Source organism: Pristiophorus japonicus, chromosome 15 (assembly GCF_044704955.1).
Source record: "Pristiophorus japonicus isolate sPriJap1 chromosome 15, sPriJap1.hap1, whole genome shotgun sequence".
Classification (NCBI taxonomy): Eukaryota; Metazoa; Chordata; class Chondrichthyes; family Pristiophoridae; genus Pristiophorus; species Pristiophorus japonicus.
This window is the reverse complement of record NC_091991.1, coordinates 42,435,273-42,454,872: the sequence shown is the minus strand read 5'-3', so window position 1 is coordinate 42,454,872 and position 19,600 is coordinate 42,435,273. Positions and strand designations below refer to the sequence as shown.

Below are 19,600 nucleotides of genomic sequence, written 5' to 3'. Positions count from 1 at the left end.
GCCGGGAGATCTTAGAGATGCAGTGATTGTGATCATCTTTAAAAAAGGAGATAAGTCTGACTGCGGCAACTACAGAGGAATCTCCCTGCTATCAGCCACTGGGAAAGTCATTGCTAGAGTCCTCCTCAACCGTCTTCTCCCCGTGGCCGAGGAGCTCCTCCCAGAATCGCAATGCAGTTTTCGTCCCCTACATGGACATGATTTTTGCAGCACGACAGCTGCAGGGAACAACGCCAGCCCTTATACATGGCCTTCTTCGACCTTACAAAGGCCTTTGACACTGTCAATCGCGAGGGTCTATGGAGCGTCCAACTCCGTTTCAAATGCCCCTAAAAGTTCGTTAACATCCTCCGCCTGCTCCACGACGACATGCAGGCCATGATCCTTACCAACGGATCCATCACAGACCCAAACCACTTCAGGACCAGGGTCAAGCAAGGCTGCGTCATCGCCCCAACCCTCTTCTCAATGTTCCTCGCTGCCATGCTCCACCTCACAGTCGACAAGCTCCCCGCTGGTGTGGAACTAAACTACAGAACCAGTGGGAACCTGTTAAACCTTTGCTGTCTCCAGGCCAGGTCCAAGACCACCCCAAACTCTGTCGTCAAGCTACAGTACGCGGACGACCCCTGCGTCTGCGCACACACACAAGATGAATTCCAGGACATAGTCGATGTATTTACTGAGGCGTAGGAAAGCTTGGGCTTTACACTAAACATCAGTAAGACAAAGGTCCTCCATCAGCTGGTTAAAATATACTTTTCATACAATAGCTTTTTGCAAAAATTAAATATACATTTGTGGAATAACAAAATAATCTGATTTTCAACTATTGAATGTTCAATTAATTTTATTTATGGGTCCCTCATAGATCATTTACAACATTGCCATTCATAAGTCATTTGCTCATCTTATTGATATGCTAAATTCTATACTTAGCAGCTAAAGATATAGGCCCTGAAATTATGTAGGGTTCTCCAAGTCTCCTGCCGTAACTTTGGAGGGAGAATAACAGAACCCCAAAAAAACCACAGAACCCCTTGAATTTCAGGGCCAAAGTATCCTCAATTCCTTCTTTGTAACATGATTCAGCAACCTGATACATTTGTGAGATAATTTTAAAAAATTATAAAGAAATAATTGTTTCTAAAATGATCTTTTAAGTGCTTTTGTCTTAGAATTAAGAAAAAATTACCTCATGCTGCTAATCTGATATACACTAGAGTTCTACCTTTTGTATGATCAGAGTATTCTCAGTTGCTACATGTATAGGTACAAAGAATAGCTTATTCATTGTGCCTGTCTTGCATGAAAGCATTTACAGAGAAAATATGACAGGAACATGTTCAGCTAATGAGGTCGAATAGTTGTAACATTAAATTTAGGCTGTGTTTTCTATTAGGTTTTATTTATCTGTACAGCATTTGCATTCAGTCCTTTCACATTTGTTATCTCACGCACAGTTCTGGGGATGGGGCACCTTTTCTCATTTCACAGCCAATTGTTACCCTGCACTGAGTCTGTAAGTTGCTTGTGAATATAAAAGTGACTGCAATTAACCTGACTTTGTTGCTTGAGGAGAATTTGAGATGAAAAATCTGACAGGAAATGACAGGCATTTTTCTGGGTTTAGCATAGAAGAAAGTATAAGTAACATTGCAAAGAGAGGCATTAGGGAGCAGGTACCTGCAAATTAAGTGGCTGACACTGTCTATTGAGAATTTAGATAGTGGTGTCTAGAATTTTTATGTTAAGTTCACATTATTTTAAATTCGTAGTGTGGTTGCTTCTGTGCATTACCATTGTAAATATGTGAGCTCATATATCTGTAGATTTTGATGGATTTCAGTTTCTGTAGCTTTACATTTTTTGTACTTTGTAGATATATTCACTTTAATATTTTTTTTAATGATAAACCGTTTCTAAAAGTGTTCTTTTTAAAATGTAGCTTTTAAAACATTTGTGTTTTTATTGTGGTTTTAAAAAAAGAACTTCTCTTTATTTGGCTATTTTCAATGAGTTACTGTGTTGATTTTCTATTTATGATAGTCATAGTAATGTTGCCTGCAGGCTTGCTGATTTTCTTTACAATCCTGGTTTTAAAGCACTAATCATTGCATGGTAACATCTCCTGTTAGCACACGGCACATTTATGCAACATTTATTGTATTTGTCAGGTGTTTAGGAGACCACTGGGAGTTTTAATTAATGTCAGTTAAGAAGATACATCGTTCAGCTGATACCAGCTTGGCAAGTTTCTCATTTTCCTATAATCCATACACTCCTCTGTCTTTAGGGAAATATGCAAAATTAAAAGTTACACTGCATGCTGTTGTCTGTACAGCATCCAGCTCATCAAGCTAAAACTCTCATGCAAATTTTAATTTGCCCTTGAGCATAATTTAGAAACCATAATCATTGAGGTTTTATGCAGCACAGATACAGGAAAGATACTCCATTAAACCACATGTTCTCATTCAGAGAATCACATTCCGTACACAGTACAATCTTAATTCATCATGCAAAAATTTGTGATCACAACAACAGATGATAGTTAATTTACATTGTAATGAAGGGCAATAAGAAAAATATTTCACCCAGAGTGTTTAGATTTAGTATTAGGGTGCAATAATTTGTTTTCTCTCGCAGAGCATTTTTCGTATTCCTGTAGTAATCCCTAAAGTACTGTACACTTGGCCTGACATATTGAGTCTTCTTCTACACTAGGATGACACTAAAAGATATGTAGAATGACTGACAATGTAGCAGATGCATGGCTCCTTCCCTAGACAAAACAGAAGGTATTGTTCTATTATCAACTACTGTGAATTACCATTGTGTGCCCATCTGTGTTAAGACATATTACATGACTTCATGGAATTTACAGTGCACTCCTTCTGTAACTCGATTTTTCAATGTTTGGTCCCCGGAGATTTTACAAAATGTCAAGCTGTAGCTTGCAAGAGAAAAGTGAAATCTACTGGAAACAAACACTTATGACCATTTCATGCCTGATCTCCTTTGTGATGTTGTTTAGGGGGCAGGTGCTATACTGAAGTATTGTACTGTGGGTGTGAATCTAAGTTGTTGGGAAATTAAGATTTTAAATGAATGCACAGTTCAGAGGCAAACTTATTCAAATATTTGTTAACAGTTCCACTACTCTAGATTTCATAATAGTATTACAATTTATTCAGTTATTAAAGTCCTTTTGCACTTTTTTCTCTACTTTCTAACCTTAAAATAATCTATTTTAAAAAAGGTGTCATCTGAAACAAACTTTCATTATATTTTCAGTGAACAATTAAACTGAGTTAAATTTAGTGGATAAATGGTAGAAGTCCTCATTCAACTGATTTTATAGACCTAATTTTTTATTGACTAGCATTGGTGACAGATTTGCCAACATTTGGCAACAATTCATGAAATATTACTTATTCTGTGACTTAAGAAAATATTTTCTGGCCAGAAAACCTAAACGGTAATGCCTGACCAAATGAGTGTGCCAGTCAGTTTAACAGCTGTGAAACAGCTACTTTTCATAATTTATAAAACCTGTTAATACACGTTACCAGTTTGGTCAGCAATTGGTTCAATTTGGTTCAACAATTAGTCTTGGAATTTGTTAACAAATCTCCTGATCGTTGGGGCTAGTGAATAAACAACCCTGACATTTTGTCACACTACTCCATGAACTAGGTGTTAAAACAAGGAAACTAATCAATAAGCTAATTAACAGCAAATTTGTTGCTACATAATGACACAATGTAAATAGATTCGACAATTAAAATGCACCAAAGTTACAAGAATAGAGATTTGTATGCTAACCATTGTTTAGAAGTTCGATCGTTTAGGTGAGAACTAATTAAACCATTTTTTCAAAAGACAATGGGAAGAAAAATCAAAGAATACAGTTTAATTTTAATCTGAAGTAGTTTTGTTTTATCAAATATGTTGCACTGTCTTAATGCAGTATGATTTTTGTTTAAATGCAGTATTTTCTTCCAGCTGGTGACCTCTTCTCTTTTTCTTATTTACCACCATTAGCTATTCTCGTTAGGATTTTGTTAAAATTTTGATATTAGCATTAACCAGCATTAATCTATAAAAGGGATTCAGCCTTCTGCTTCTAATCAAGTTCTGCAAGACAAGATATAGACATCTTCTGAACCATTATCTGACTATCTAAAATAAATTCAAAATGGTACAGCCACAGCATTTCCTGTTCACCATGTCACACTAATTATGTCACATTTCTCTGTCACATTTAATTTTAGGTAAATTTATACCAAGTTAATTTCTTGCAACTGATTGGCTCATATGCAAATTTCTTCAAGTAATCTAGTTTCAAAAAAGAAAGGAAACCAGTCATTGAGAATGTACAGAGAAACTCCCCCAGTGGCAAAGAATGCCTTATTGGCACAGCAGTCACAATATCTGTACCCCATAGCTTCAAATACTTTTAGGGTAACTAACGAAGACATTTCATCCTGGACTCACATCTATTGCCTGGAGTACAATTAAACTCAAACTTACTGCCACATGAGGCCGACATCCTCGATTACACTTAAAAAAAAAGAAACCCAGGCATTTTAGCTTGGACAGGCCGAGAACATATATCCAATTTATTTTATTGGTCATGTACACCCTTCCATTACTTCCACACCTCAATATCCTCCACTTGCAACAATATGATCCGTGATCCCGGAATCAGCATGAGCAATGCCATAGGTGATCTGCTACGAATATATAAAAATTAGTACAGAGCATTCACTGATGTCACACATAAGACAGCGCACTGTGATGCAGATGCAAAACCATCTTGTAATACTGTGTCCTTTTCAGATGCAAAATTGTTATGCACCAAGCTCCCTGACCAAACAACAATTAACCTGTGCTTGTCCTCGAGCAGTGTTGAATCAATTTGAATGTTTTACCTTAAAGAGTTAGGTCACCTTAAACATTTCTACGATCGCTTCTCGGCCTTTTGGCTAAGATCTGCATAACTAACCTGACCAGCCACCATGACTTCCGGGTGGTTCCTCCCTGGTCAGGAAGGTATATGCTTACATTTTTGTAAACAGGAGGTGGGTGGGATGGCTTGACCCATCCACCTCCACGGAGGTGTGTGGGGGACCTGACCCATCCACCTCCATGGCACGAACCTGGTATTGCAGTACTTCCAGGAACGGTGCAGTGGCTCTAGGCCTTTTGGCTAAGAGCATTGGCGCAGAGTGATCCTTGACTGGTGCAGGGTGACCTCTGGCGTTTGTGACTTGACAAAGAATTGGAAACGATTGGCTACGAATTTATTTAAAAAAAAAAAAAAAAAAATTTCTACACTTGACAACATCGCTTCTCGGCCTTTTGGCTAAGATCTGCATAACTAACCTGACCAGCCACCATGACCTCCGGGTGGTTTCTCCCTGGTCAGGAAGGTATATGCTTACATTTTTGTAAACAGGAGGTGGGTGGGATGGCTTGACCCATCCACCTCCACGGAGGTGTGTGGGGGACCTGACCCATCCACCTCCATGGCACGAACCTGGTATTGCAGTACTTCCAGGAACGGTGCAGTGGCTCTAGGCCTTTTGGCTAAGAACATTGGCGCAGAGTGATCCTTGACTGGTGCAGGGTGACCTCTGGCGTTTGACAAAGAATTGTAACGATTGGAACGATTGGACACGAATAAAAAAAAAAAATAAATTAAAAAAAAAATTTCTACACTTGACAACGCTTCTCGGCCTTTTGGCTAAGATCAAGTGTAGTACCATTTCTGACCAGCCACCATGACCTCCGGGTGGTTTCTCCCTGGTCAGGAAGGTATATGCTTGCATTTTTGGAAACAGGAGGTGGGTGGGGAGGTTTGACCCATCCACCTCCACGGAGGTGTGTGGGGGACCTGACCCATCCACCTCCATGGCACGAACCTGGTATTGCAGTACTTCCAGGAACGGTGCAGTGGCTCTAGGCCTTTTGGCTAAGAGCATTGGCGCAGAGTGATCCTTGGCATGTGCAAGGTGACCTCTGGCGTTTGTGATTTGACAAAGAATTGGAACGATTGGCTACGAATTAAAAAAAAAAAAAAAATTTCTACACTTGACCCATCCACCTCCACGGAGGTGTGTGGGGGACCTGACCCATCCACCTCCATGGCACGAACTTGGTATTGCAGTACTTCCAGGAACGGTGCAGTGGCTCTAGGCCTTTTGGCTAAGAGCATTGGCGCAGAGTGATCCTTGAATGGGCCCAAGGTGACCTCTGGCGTTTGTGATTTGACAAAGAATTGGAACGATTGGCTACGAATTTCCAAAAAAAAAAAATTCTACACCTTTGCAGAAGACTAATACATTGTATATTATCATGACCAATACTATGTATACCCTTCTAACATTTCCTCTGTCCAGCATCCCCTTGCAATATGACTCACTATAAGTTAGCAACAGTAGCCAATAAATGAGAGAAGACAAACAAAATAATCACATTGCACCAACTATATTTTTCAAATCCTCCTGCTACCATCTTGAACTGCTGCCATCTTAAACTGCCGCTAGCTGACAAATTTAATAGTGGAAATAAAGCTTGCAATACAATAAATATATTTAAAACTGACAAAATATACAAGAATATATTAAAGTAACTGATAAAATAGCATGTTTTGTGTCTAAAATCTGTATAAAGAAGCTTCAACCTCTCTGAAAAGCCCAGGTTCATTGCCATGCCAGAGCCAACACGACAGGATCATGATGGCATGAGCATAGAAAGGAGATGGAACAGCTGGAGATTTTAGATCGATAAACAGGGTTTCTGGAAGTTTTCTTAGGTCCAGAGGTGGATGATAATGGAGACTACTAGCCTTCAGTTCGTCTGAACCTTGGTCCTTTTGCCCCATATCTATTAGTGCACTCATGCCCACCCTCCCGAATATTGTGCTTACAAATACAATATATATAAGCAGAGTAAGTGCTTTTAAATGCAAAGAGATTAAAGCTAGGAAACTGCTGAAAGGAAGATTGGACAGGGAAGAGGCTTGCTGGGTAAAAATTTGGTCGTGGCCAAGCCCCAAGAATGAGGAGTTGTAAAGGCCAGAAGCTTACCAGCCCTGTGAGTGGGGGTTTGGAGGCAGGCCTGCTGTCAAAATGGCCGTGATTGACAGTGGGGCGGAAGTCCGCTCTAAACCCGCTGCCTTATCAGTTTCCAAAGTGCTGGGCCTGGCTACGGTTCACAGACCCGACACCAAGCGGCGGGCCAGCCAATTAACATGATTAAGAGGTACTTTAAAGGTATTTAAAAAGAATGTTATCAGGTACTTGCCATTTTTACAACTTTTTCAGGAGCTTCCCGTCACTCGGGCTTCATGTCAGGTAAGCGTGTTAGGTTCTCAGCGACTCTCCATAGCTGTGACTAGTTGACAACTGCAGAAGTTATATAAAAACTGTTTCACAGCTGTTCACTTTCCAATCTCAGAAGCTGAAGCCTTCAGGATTTGAAGACACTTTTGAACTGTATGCAGCTTGGGAGTGTTATGTATGTATGTAGACCTTATCCAAATGTAAGACTTGCCACTAAGAGGCACACCTGTGGGAGACCTAAGGGTCACCTGTGCACCCTGGGGCAAGCAGGTATAAAAGGTGCTTCACCATGCTACTTCCTCACTCTGGAGTCTGAATAAAGAGACCAAGGTCATAACCGCGATATAGTCCTGTGAATTTATTCTGAACATAAAAAATTGGCGACGAGTAACGGATCAAGAACTTTCACGCAGTAATAGCTGCCGTTGGTATTTTTGAGAGGTTTGTTGAGGGTGATGATTGGGAAGCCTTCGTTGAGCGCCTCGACCAGTACTTTGTGGCCAACAAATTGAACAAGGCTGAGATGGCAACCAAGCGCAGGTCGATTCTCCTCACCGTATGTGGGTCATCGGTATATAGCCTCCTTAAAAATTTGCTAGCACCGGACAAATCTTACGCAGAGCTGTGTATGCTGGCTAAGGAACACCTCAAACATAGAAACATAGAAAATAGGTGCAGGAGTAGGCTATTCAGCCCTTCGAGCCTGCACCACCATTCAATAAGTTCATGGCTGATCATTCACCTCTGTACCCCTTTCCTGCTTTCTCTCCATACCCCTTGATCCCTTTAGCCACAAGGGCCATATCTAACTCCCTCTTGAATATATCTAACGAACTGGCACCAACAACTCTCTGCGGTAAAGAATTCCACAGGTTAACAACTCGCTGAGTGAAGAAGTTTCTCCTCATCTCGGTCCTAAATGGCTTACCCCTTATCCTTAGACTGTGCCCACAGCTTCTGGATTTCCCCAACATCGGGAACATTCTTCCTGCATCTAACCTGTCCAGTCCTGTCAGAATTTTATATATTTCTATGAGATCCCCTCTCATCCTTCTAAACTCCAGTGAATACAGGCCCAGTTGATCCAGTCTCTCCTCATATGTTAGTCCTGCCATCCCGGGAATCAGCCTAGTGAACCTTCGCTGCACTCCCTCAATAGCAAGAACGTCCTTCCTCAGATTAGGAGACCAAAACTGAACACCATATTCTAGGTGAGGCCTCACCAAGGCCCTGTACAACTGCAGTAAGACCTCCCTGCTCCTATACTCAAATCCCCTAGCTATGAAGGTCAACATGCCATTTGCCGCCTTCACGGCCTGCTGTACCTGCATGCCAACTTTCAATGACTGATGTACCACGACACCCAGGTCTCGTTGTACCTCCCTTTTTCCTAATCTGCCGCCAAAGGTGAGCATCCTGATGGCCAGGTACCGCTTTTACACGCACCGTCGCTCCGAGGGCCAGAATGTGGCGAGTTTTGCGGCGCAGTGTGACTTTGCAGGATGCTTGGGGGAAATGTTGCGGGACTTTTTCGTGCTTGTAATTGGCCACCAGGTCATCCTTCGCAAATCACTAGATCTGAGCAAGGCCATCACGATATCCCAAGCCTTCATATGCACGAGCGATAACACAAAACAGATATCTTCACAGAATCGAAGCTCGCCGGCAAGCACCGTGCACAAAATAATGTTTGCAGTAGGCAGAATGGCACAGGGCAGGGCCCACCCGATTGCAGAGGCCAGACCTAGGCCTAGAGTGACTCAGAGTCCGCTGTGGGGCATGAATTCATATCCATTAGCACCATGTTAATACTGCGGGGGCAGCCGTAGAGCTCATCAATGTAGATTCAAACCCTATGTGTGCAAGGGCTGTGGAACAATGGGACACCTCCAGCGAATGTGCAAATGATCTCTGACTCACCACATGGCAGAGTCAGGAGAGGATGACCAATCCAGCGAGGATCACGATGAACGAGCAGGAGAGGCAACTGAACCTGAGGATGAAGAGGAAGTATATGGGATACACACCTTCACCATGAAAAGCCCTTCGATAATGTAACGAGACACAGGTGCGAGTCAATCGGTTATGAGCCAGAAGGCTTTCGAGAGGCTGTGGTGTGACGAAGCACAGCGACCCAAGCTGATCCCGATTCAGGCAAAGCTGCACACCGATACCAAGGAACTGATACCAGTTATTGGTAGTGCGGACATAAGAGTATTCCATGAGGGAGCAGTGCACAATTTACCACTGTGGATTGTTTCAGGTGATGGGCCAATGCTGCTTGGCAGGAGGGTGGATGGGGAAGATACCTCTGCGTATCTTCTCCGGCGAACGAGGCCTCCCCTTCTCAAAGGCTGAGCAAACCCCCACTTCCAGCTGAACCAGGCATTGAGGTGCCGATCCATTCGCAGATCCCTGAGGCACAGGCTGCTCATCACAACCACGAGGAGGTAAAGTTCAACTGAGCAGCGGTACAGGCGCAGTACCCATCACTCGAAGCCGACGACCCCTTCGCGACGATGGAAGAGGCTCCAGGTCGGCCATGTGGAGTGGGACTCCAGCCGAAATAATCCGAATGCGTCTTCCCGACGCCAGAGGCAAAATACCTGGGGAGGAAGATCATGACAGTCAGCATCACAGACACGGACGAGAGGGTGCCCGGACCAGAGGGTGAGGGTGCGTCCAGGCCACGGGACGAGAGAGCGTCCAGACCACGCAATGTCGCCGCAGCGGAACGGAGGAATGTGTCGTCCAGCAAGGAAGACGACTGGGTTTGGGGCGCATTCAGCGGTGGGCACTCATGCTGGCGGCTTACGACTACACGATAAGGCACAGACCAGGCACAGACAACTGTGCCGACACACTTAGCAGGCTACCCCTGGTGACCACAGAAGGATCCGACGAACAGGACTGTGAGATGGTCATGGCAATCAATGCCTTTGAATCCACAGGTTCGCCCATGACATCTCGCCAAATCAGAGCCTGGATGACCAGCGACCCCAAGTTATCTCTAGTTAAAAGATGCGTTTTAACCGGTGACTGGGCAGAGGCTCGCGATGCCTGACCCGAGGAGGTCAACCTCTTCCATAGGCGCATGCATGAACTCTCACTACAGGCAGACTGCCTGATGTGGGGCAGCCGAGTAGTTATGCCCTTACGAGGCAGGGAGGCGTTTGTCCGGGAGCTCCATCGCAAGCACCCGGGGATCATCCTTATGAAGGCCATAGCCAGATCTCACGTCTGGTGGCCTGGCATTGACGCGGACTTGGAGCTCTGCGTCCGTCGGTGCACCATTTGTGCCCAACTCAGTAATGCCCCCAGGGAGGCCCCCCCTAAGCCCCTGGCCCTGGCCCACCAAACCGTGGTCGCGGGTGCATGTAGACTATGTGGTCCCATTCATGGGCAAAATGTTCCTCGTAGTCGTTGATGCATTTTCAAAATGGATCGAGTGCACCATTTTAAACTCGAGCACCACTGTGGAGAGCCTTAGAACCATGTTTGCAATGCACGGCATTCCTGACATATTGGTCAGTGATAATGGTCCATGCTTCACCAGCGCAGAATTTCACGATTTTATAGTTGACCACGGTATAAATCACGTTAAGACAGCACCTTTCAAGCCGGCCTCCAATGGCCAAGCGGAGCGAGCAGTACAGATCATTAAACAAGGCATGCTCAGAATCCAAGGTCCCACCCTACAGAGCCGCCTGTCGCGACTGCTGCTGGCATACAGATCTCGTCCACATTTGTTGACTGGGGTTCCCCCCGCGCAACTATTGATGAAACGAACCTTAAAGACCAGGCTCTCGTTAATCCTCCCAGACATGCATGAAATTGTTGAGGCTAAGCGTCAAAAGCTAACTGAGTACCATGACCGAAATTCGAGGGGGAGGTGGAATGAGATAGGGGACAAAGTGTTTGTGCTAAACTATGGCCGGGGTACCAAATGGCTTGCAGGGACAGTAACAGACAAAGAGTTGTACAAATGGACAATGGCCAAACCTGCCGGAGGCATGTAGACCAAGTAAAAAGTAGATTCACTGATAACACTGAAGAACCAGAGGCAGACAACAATGTGGAACTCACACCACAGCTGGCGGACAGACAGGTGGAACAACCTGAGGAAAGGGCAGTCTCAACAGACAGCCCAGGTGAGATACCAGCAATCATACTGAACAAAACAGACAACCCAGGCGAGATACCAGCAATCACACTGAACGAAAAACAGGCACCAAGGCAAACAACTGAACCACAACTAAGACACACCACACGAGAGCGCAGACCACCTGAGAGGCTGAATCTATAAAGGCAATAAGACCTTGGGGGAGGGTGATGTCATGTATCTCACATTACTGTATATAACTGTATCTTACCATGCTATACATGACTGTAACTGGATATATTCAAAAAGGAGTTAGATGTAGTCCTTATTGCTTGGGGGATCAAGGGGTATGGCGAGAAAGCAGGAATGGGGTACTGAAGTTGCATGTTCAGCCATGAACTCATTGAATGGCGGTGCAGGCGCGAAGGGCCGAATGGCCGAATCCTGCACCTATTTTCTATGTTTCTATGACCTGTAACAATAAGCATACCTTACCAGCAGGGGTGCACTTGCAGGAGACACTCCATACCTGTCCCACTGTGGTATATAAAGGGAGGTCTCAGGCAAGTGCAGCACTGGAGAGCTGGAATTAAAGGTGCAGGTCCTGAGTGACCTTGACTTCAGGAAGTCAGTACATTCGAGTCAGGACTTAACACTGAGTGCCTGTAACTTTCTCCCTTCTCCACACCTTCCTGTTGCTTCATGCTGCTTGCACGCACCGTATTGCCACCGCACTCTCAAGAAAATCTCTGTCACCATTGTTCTGTCAGCACCACCTTGCAACCCTTTGTCCAAGAATGAATTGGTGTTGATCAGTATGTAACATGGTGTCCACAATCACTGAATCAGATGCAAATGTCTCAAATAATTGTGAACAGAATTTTGCAGTGGTATACGGAATTTTCACCAATTTCCATCTGCTGGTGAGTCATTGTTAATTGTGTCTTTTGAATTTTTAATGTGTCTGACTCAAAGGTTGCTAATGAATTTAAACCAAGCAGTGGTAATTAATACCTTTGTGTTCCGGGAACAACGATATAAGCAGCTTGTGATCGGTTTCCAGCTCGAAGCAAAGCCCAAACAGGTACTATGCATTTTTTTAATCCCATAAACACATGCTAAAGCCTCTTTCTCTACCATGCCATAGGCTCTTTCCACCTTGGACAGGCTTTGAGATGGGTATGCAACTGGTTGTAGTTTGCCTGACTCATTGGCTTGCTGGAGTACGCAGCCGACCCCATAGGACGATGCATCACAGGTCAAAACTAGACACTTGCATGGGTCATACAGTACCAGTAGCTTGTGGGAACACAACAGATTTGTAGCCTTCTCAATGGCTCTGTCTTGAAGTTTACCCCACACCCAGTCGTCTCCTTTCCTGAGCAGCTTGTGTAAAGACTCTGCATACCGTGCTCAATTTGGGTAAGAAGTTACCGAAGTAGTTGAGAAGACCCAGGAACGAATGCAGCTCTGTCACACTCTGGGGCCTGGGCGCATTTTTGATGGCTTCTGTTTTCATGTCTGTAGGCCTGATTCCATCTGCAGCAATCTTTTGTCCAAGGAATTCGACCTCTGGTGCCATGAAAACGCACTTCGAACGTTTCAGCCTGAGTTCCACTTTGTTCAGACGAGGCAGATCCTCTTCCAGATTGTGTGGGTCTCGGCGGTGTCATGACCTGTGACTAGGATGTCGTCTTGGACTACCACGGTCCTCGGGACGGATTTCAATAGGCTCTCCATGTTTCTCTGAAACATGGCTGTCGCCGAACGGATGCCAAAAGGGCACCTGTTGTAAATAAACAGTCCTTTGTGCGTGTTGATGCACATAAGTTTCTTTGATTCAACCAGTTCCTGTGTCATGTAGGCTGACGTTAGATCCAATTTGGTGAACGATTCTCCCCCGGCTAGCGTTGCAAACAGGTCATCAGCCTTCGGTTGCGGATACTGATCTTGTTTCGAAACTCAGTTGATCATGACCTTGCAATCTCCACAGATCCTGACTGTGCTGTCGCTCTTTAACACTCAAACAATGGGGCTGGCCCATTCATTAAATTCGACCGGTGAGATGACCCCCCTCACATTGTAGCCTGTCCAATTCGAGCTTGACTTTTTCTCTCATCATGTGCGGGACTGCCCTGGCTTTGCATCTGGGCCTAGGTGAATCTGCACCTTGGCTCCCTTGAAACTGCCAATTCCCGGTTCAAACAGTGAGGGAAATTTGCTCAGCACTTGCACACACAACCCATCATCCGCTGATGACAAAGCTTTAATTCGTACCATTTCCATTTTATTTTCTTGAGCCAACTCCTGCCGTTGGCTCAAGAATGGGCCGTTGCCCGGGATAATCCTTAACAGTAGATCATGAACCGCTCCCTCGTACGACACTCTTACTGCTACACTACCGATCACTGGTATGAGCTCTTTGGTGTAGGTATGCAACTTCGCATTTATCGGACTCAGCTTGGGTCTCTCTGCCTTGTCTCCCACAGCTTTTTGAAAGTCCTCTGGCTCATTATCGATTGACTCGCACCCGTGTCTAATTCCATGGATACCGGCACGTCGTTTAATTTTACCTCCATCATTATCAGTTGGCTCTTTGTTAGTAATTTTACCTCTATTATTATCAGTTGGCTCTTTGTTAAGAATGCACATACGCTATAGACTTCCTTCTCGGAGCTCTCAAATGCCTCTGGCTGCATCGCCAGATCCACACTGGATTGGTCATCATCCATGTGGTGTGTCGCAGCTCGCTTGCTCTGCTGTGGACACGTCCGTTGAAGATGCCCTGTCTTCGCACACCCTCTGCATACACACTGCCTGAAGCGGCACTGATGGGGTCGGTGATTGCCCCTGCAACACCAACACGTTGAGCTCGGATTTGCGCCCGATGGCAGGCTTTGAGCAGCTCCCGTTCTCGCATACGCAGTCAAGTAGGTCCTCGATGGCAAACTTTGAGCGACTCCCATTCTCGCATACGCAATTGAGTAGGCCCTCGATGGCGAACTTTGAGCAGCTCCCGGCATTGCAGACGCAGTCAAGTAGGTCCTGCCATGTGCAGCTCTGCCGGCCGTCGATACAATTTTGTACACGTTACTTGTCGTGGAGTTCCTGTTTTGTCGCGATATCTGCTTTGTGATTTTCTGCGTGGACATGCAAGCCTGGGCAATGGTGATGACCTTGCTGAGGTCCGGCATCCCCGCAGCCAGCAACTTACTTAAGATCACCTTGTGGTTGACCTTGATCATGAAAAAGTCACGCAGCATGTCTTCCAACGTAGGCCCAAATTTGCAAGGCCCTGCAAGATGTCTCAGGTTAGCAACAAATGCCGCTACATCCTGGCCTTCTGGACGAACATGCATATAGAAGCGATATCTGGATATGAGGATTCCTTCCGTTGCTTTAAGGTGTTCCCGAACTATAGCGCACAGTTCTTTGTAATCCTTTTCTGTAGGAAGAGTGGGTGAGAGCAGATTCTTAATGCGTGCTAAGGTCATGGGGCCAGAGACGGTGAGAAGAACTGCCCTGCGCTTCTCTGCATCCTTTTCTTTGTTTAGGTCATTTGCCACGAAATACTGGTCAAGACGATCCGTGAAATCGCCCCAATCCACTCCCTCATTGAATCTCTCGCGAATTCCAACAGTACTCGATCGTGCTGTGCTCGCCATACTTTTGCGTGGGTTCGTATTTGCCTCATCGCCAGTTACATTGGTTCCGGTCCTACCCAGGTGGCGACCATCCTGGTCACACCTCCCCCAGAACCGGTTCCAATGTCCCAGGAATTTGAATCCCTCCCTTTTGCACCACTCCTCAAGCCACGTATTCATCTGAGCTATCCTGCGATTCCTACTCTGACGAGCACGTGGCACTGGTAGCAATCCTGAGATTACTACTTTTGATGTCCTACTTTTTAATTTAACTCCTAGCTCCCTAAATTCGTCTCGTAGGACTTCATCCCATTTTTTACCTATATCGTTGGTACCGATGTGCACCACGACAACTGGCTGTTCACCCTCCCTTTTCAGAATGTCCTGCACCCACTCCGAGACAGCTAAGAGGCTGCAGGGTGACTTGGACAGGTTAGGTGAGTGGGCAAATGCATGGCAGATGCAGTATAACATGGATAAATGTGAGGTTATCCATTTTGGGGGCAAAAACATGAAGGCAGAATATTATCTGAATGGTCGCAGATTAGGAAAAGGGGAGGTGCAACGAGACCTGGGTGTCATGGTTCATCAGTCACTGAAGGTTGGTATTCAGGTACAACAGGCAGTGAAGAAGGCAAATGGTATGTTGGCCTTCATAGCGAGGGGATTTGAGTATAGGAGCAGGGAAGTTGTACAGGGCCTTAGTGAGACCTCACCTGGAATATTGTGTTCAGTTTTGGTCTCCTAATCTGAGGAAGGATATTCTTGCTATTGAGGGAGTGTAGCGAAGGTTCACTAGACTAATTCCAGGAATGGCTGAACTGTCATATGAGGAGAGACTGGATCAACTGGGCCTTTATTCACTGGAGTTTAGAAGGATGAGAGGGGATCTCATAGAAACGTATAAGATTCTGATGGGACTAGACAGCTTAGATGTGGGAAGAATGTTCCCGATGTTGGGGAAGTCCACAACCAGGGGACATAGTCTTAGGATAAGGGGTAGGCCATTTAGGATTGAGATGGGGAGAAACTGCTTCACTCAGAGAGTTGTTAACCTGTGGAATTCCCTGCCGCAGAGAGTTGTTGATGCCAGTTCATTGGATATATACAAGAGGGAGTTAGATATGGTCCTTACGGCTAAGGGGATCAAGGGGTATGGAGAAAAAGCAGGAAAGGGGTACTGAGGGAATGATCAGCCATGATCTTATTGAATGGAGGTGCAGGCTCGAAGGGCCGAATGGCCTACTCCTGCACCTATTTTCTATGTTTCTATGTATGAAATGTTACAATGAACTCTGTACTGTGAGCCAGTGTCCAGGTGTAACCTGGTCAGTCTTTAATGGCTTCCAGAAGTGATAATACAAAGGTGAAGTTCAGGTTATATACTGGTCCCAGCACGAGTGTACCTCTGACCCTAGGACCTCCAATGGTAGTGCCCTCTGTGGTGGGCAGACCTTATGTACATACATTACAGGTATGATATACACAAACTGTTTCAAGAATTTTGCCATTGCCATAGATATTTAAAAGTAATAGTGAATTATAGGAACACAAGAAAAGGATTCTACAAGTTTAATTTTTGAAAATCCAATCATTTTCTACAGGACTTTAGTGGCTTGGTTATTTATATGGGCTTGCAGTTTCCACTTGGCTGTGCTGGTTTTATCAGCATAATTTGCCCAAAATCAGACAAGACAGCGCAAAAGATTGCAGAATTTCAAGCATAAATTACATACAGCGCAACTTGAATTTCCACAATCTTTTGTGCTAGTTTAAAAAACATCTGCTAGAAGCCGGTTCAGCACGCAAAATTGCCCACACCCCCAAATCGAATTAATCACCATTGCGAGTTTCCACTAACTGCGCTCATTTACGGGCCGTCGAGGAGGCTCTAAAAATTAAACTTTTTTAGGCTCAAGGATACTAATAGGCACGTTTTAAAAGCATTTGAATATTTTTTTAATTTACTAAGAAACTGACTACTTGTACACCAACATATTTTGCAACTGGTTCTGGAGAGTTTTTTTTAAGATATCAGGTTACTCACAGGACTAGACACTGATTGAAATGCTTATTTTTGTGATAAACCCATTTTCAACTGTATTAATCAAAATTAACACTCTTAAATATATCATGGAATATTTTTTAAGCAATTTAAAAAAAATTACATTGTAAATTGCTGCCCGATTGTGCTGGTTCATAGCAGATTTTACATTCGGCGATATGCAAATGAGTTTGAGCAGAAACTCAAGGAAAAAGAACATAATAAGAAACAGAAGAACATAAGAATTAGGAACAGGAGTAGGCCATCTAGCCCCTCGAGCCTGCTCCGCCATTCAAAAAGATCATGGCTGATCTGGCTGTGGACTCAGCTCCACTTACCCGCCCGCTCCCCGTAACCCTTAATTCCCTTATTGGTTAAAAATCTATCTATCTGTGATTTGAATACATTCAATGAGCTAGCCTCAACTGCTTCCTTGGGCAGAGAATTCCACAGATTCACAACCCTCTGGGAGAAGAAATTCCTTCTCAACTCGGTTTTAAATTGGCTCCCCCGTATTTTGAGGCTGTGCCCCCTAGTTCTAGTCTCCCCGACCAGTGGAAACAACCTCTCTGCCTCTATCTTGTCTATCCCTTTCATTATTTTAAATGTTTCTATAGGATCACCCCTCATCCTTATGAACTCCAACGAGTAAAGACCCAGTCTACTCAATCTATCAACATAAGGTAACCCCCTCATCTCCGGAATCAGCTGAGTGAATCGTCTCTGTACCCCCTCCAAGGCTAGTATATACTTCCTTAAGTAAGGTGACCAAAACTGCACGCAGTACTCCAGGTGCGGCCTCACCAATACCCTGTACAGTTGCAGCAGGATCTCCCTGCTTTTGTACTCCATCCCTCTCGCAATGAAGGCCGACATTCCATTCGCCTTCCTGATTACCTGCTGCACCTGCAAACTAACTTTTTGGGATTCCTGCACAAGGACCCCCAGGTCCCTCTGCACCGCAGCGTGTTGTAATTTCTCCCCATTCAAATAATATTCCCTTTTACTGTTTTTTTTTCCAAGGTGGATGACCTCACATTTTCCGACATTTTATTCCATCTGCCAAACCTTAGCCCATTCGCTTAACCTATCTAAATCTTTTTGCAGCCTCTCTGTGTCCTCTACACAACCCGCTTTCCCACTAATCTTTGTGTCATCTGCAAATTTTGTTACACTACACTCTGTCCCCTCTTCCAGGTCATCTATGTATATTGTAAACAGTTGTGGTCCCAGCACCGATCCCTGTGGCACACTACTAACCACCGATTTCCAACCCGAAAAGGACACATTTATCCCGACTCTCTGCTTTCTGTTAGCCAGCCAATTCTCGATCCATACTAATACATTTCCTCTGACTCCGCGTACCTTTATCCTCTGCAGTAACCTTTTGTGTGGCACCTTATCGAATGCCTTTTGGAAATCTAAATACATCACATCCATCGGTACACCTCTATCCACCATGCTCGATATATCCTTAAAGAATTCCAGTAAATTAGTTACACATGATTTCCCCTTCATGAATCCATGTTGCGTCTGCTTGATTGCACTATTCCAATCTAGATGTCCCGCTATTTCTTCCTTAATGATAGCTTCAAGCATTTTCCCCACTACAGATGTTAAACTAACCGGCCTATAGTTACCTGCCTTTTGTCTGCCCCCTTTTTTAAACAGAGGCGTTGCATTAGCTGCTTTCCAATCCGCTGGTACCTCCCCAGAGTCCAGAGAATTTTGGTAGATTATAACGAATGCATCTGCTATAACTTCTGCCATCTCTTTTAATAGCCTGGGATGCATTTCATCAGGACCACGGGACTTGTCTACCTTGAGTCCCATTAGCCTGTCCAGCACTACCCCCCTAGTGATAGTGATTGTCTCAAGGTCCTCCCTTCCCACATTCCCATGACCAGCAATTTTTGGCATGGTTTTTGTGTCTTCCACTGTGAAGACCGAAGGAAAATATTTGTTTAAGGTCTCAGCCATTTCCACATTTCCCATTATTAAATCCCCCTTCTCATCTTCTAAGGGACCAACATTTACTTTAGTCACTCTTCCGTTTTATATATCGGTAAAAGCTTTTACTATCTGTTTTTATGTTTTGCGCAAGTTTACTTTCGTAATCTATCTTTCCTTTCTTTATTGCTTTCTTAGTCATTCTTTGCTGTCATTTAAAATTTTCCCAATCTTCTAGTTTCCCACTAACCTTGGCCACCTTATACACATTGGTTTTTAATTTGATACTCTCCTTTATTTCCTTGGTTATCCACGGCTGGTTATTCCTTCTCTTACCGCCCTTTTTCACTGGAATATATTTTTGTTGAGCACTATGAAAGAGCTCCTTAAAAGTCCTCCACTGTTCCTCAATTGTGCCACCGTTTAGTCTGTGTTCCCAGTCTACTTTAGCCAACTCTGCCCTCATCGCACTGTAGTCCCCTTTGTTTAAGCATAGTACGCTCATTTG

The 19,600-nt window shown here is 44.4% G+C and overlaps 1 protein-coding gene and 3 pseudogenes across 13 annotated transcripts in view; all 4 read left to right on the top strand.

Annotated features, from left to right (window-relative positions):
* The window catches only part of foxp2 (forkhead box P2), a 906,820-nt gene that overhangs the window by 575,897 nt on the left and 311,323 nt on the right, over positions 1-19,600 (top strand). The window lies entirely within an intron of this gene.
* LOC139226056 (U2 spliceosomal RNA) lies at positions 4,972-5,202 on the top strand (annotated as a pseudogene).
* On the top strand, positions 5,352-5,582 carry LOC139226052 (U2 spliceosomal RNA; annotated as a pseudogene).
* LOC139225963 (U2 spliceosomal RNA) lies at positions 5,733-5,967 on the top strand (annotated as a pseudogene).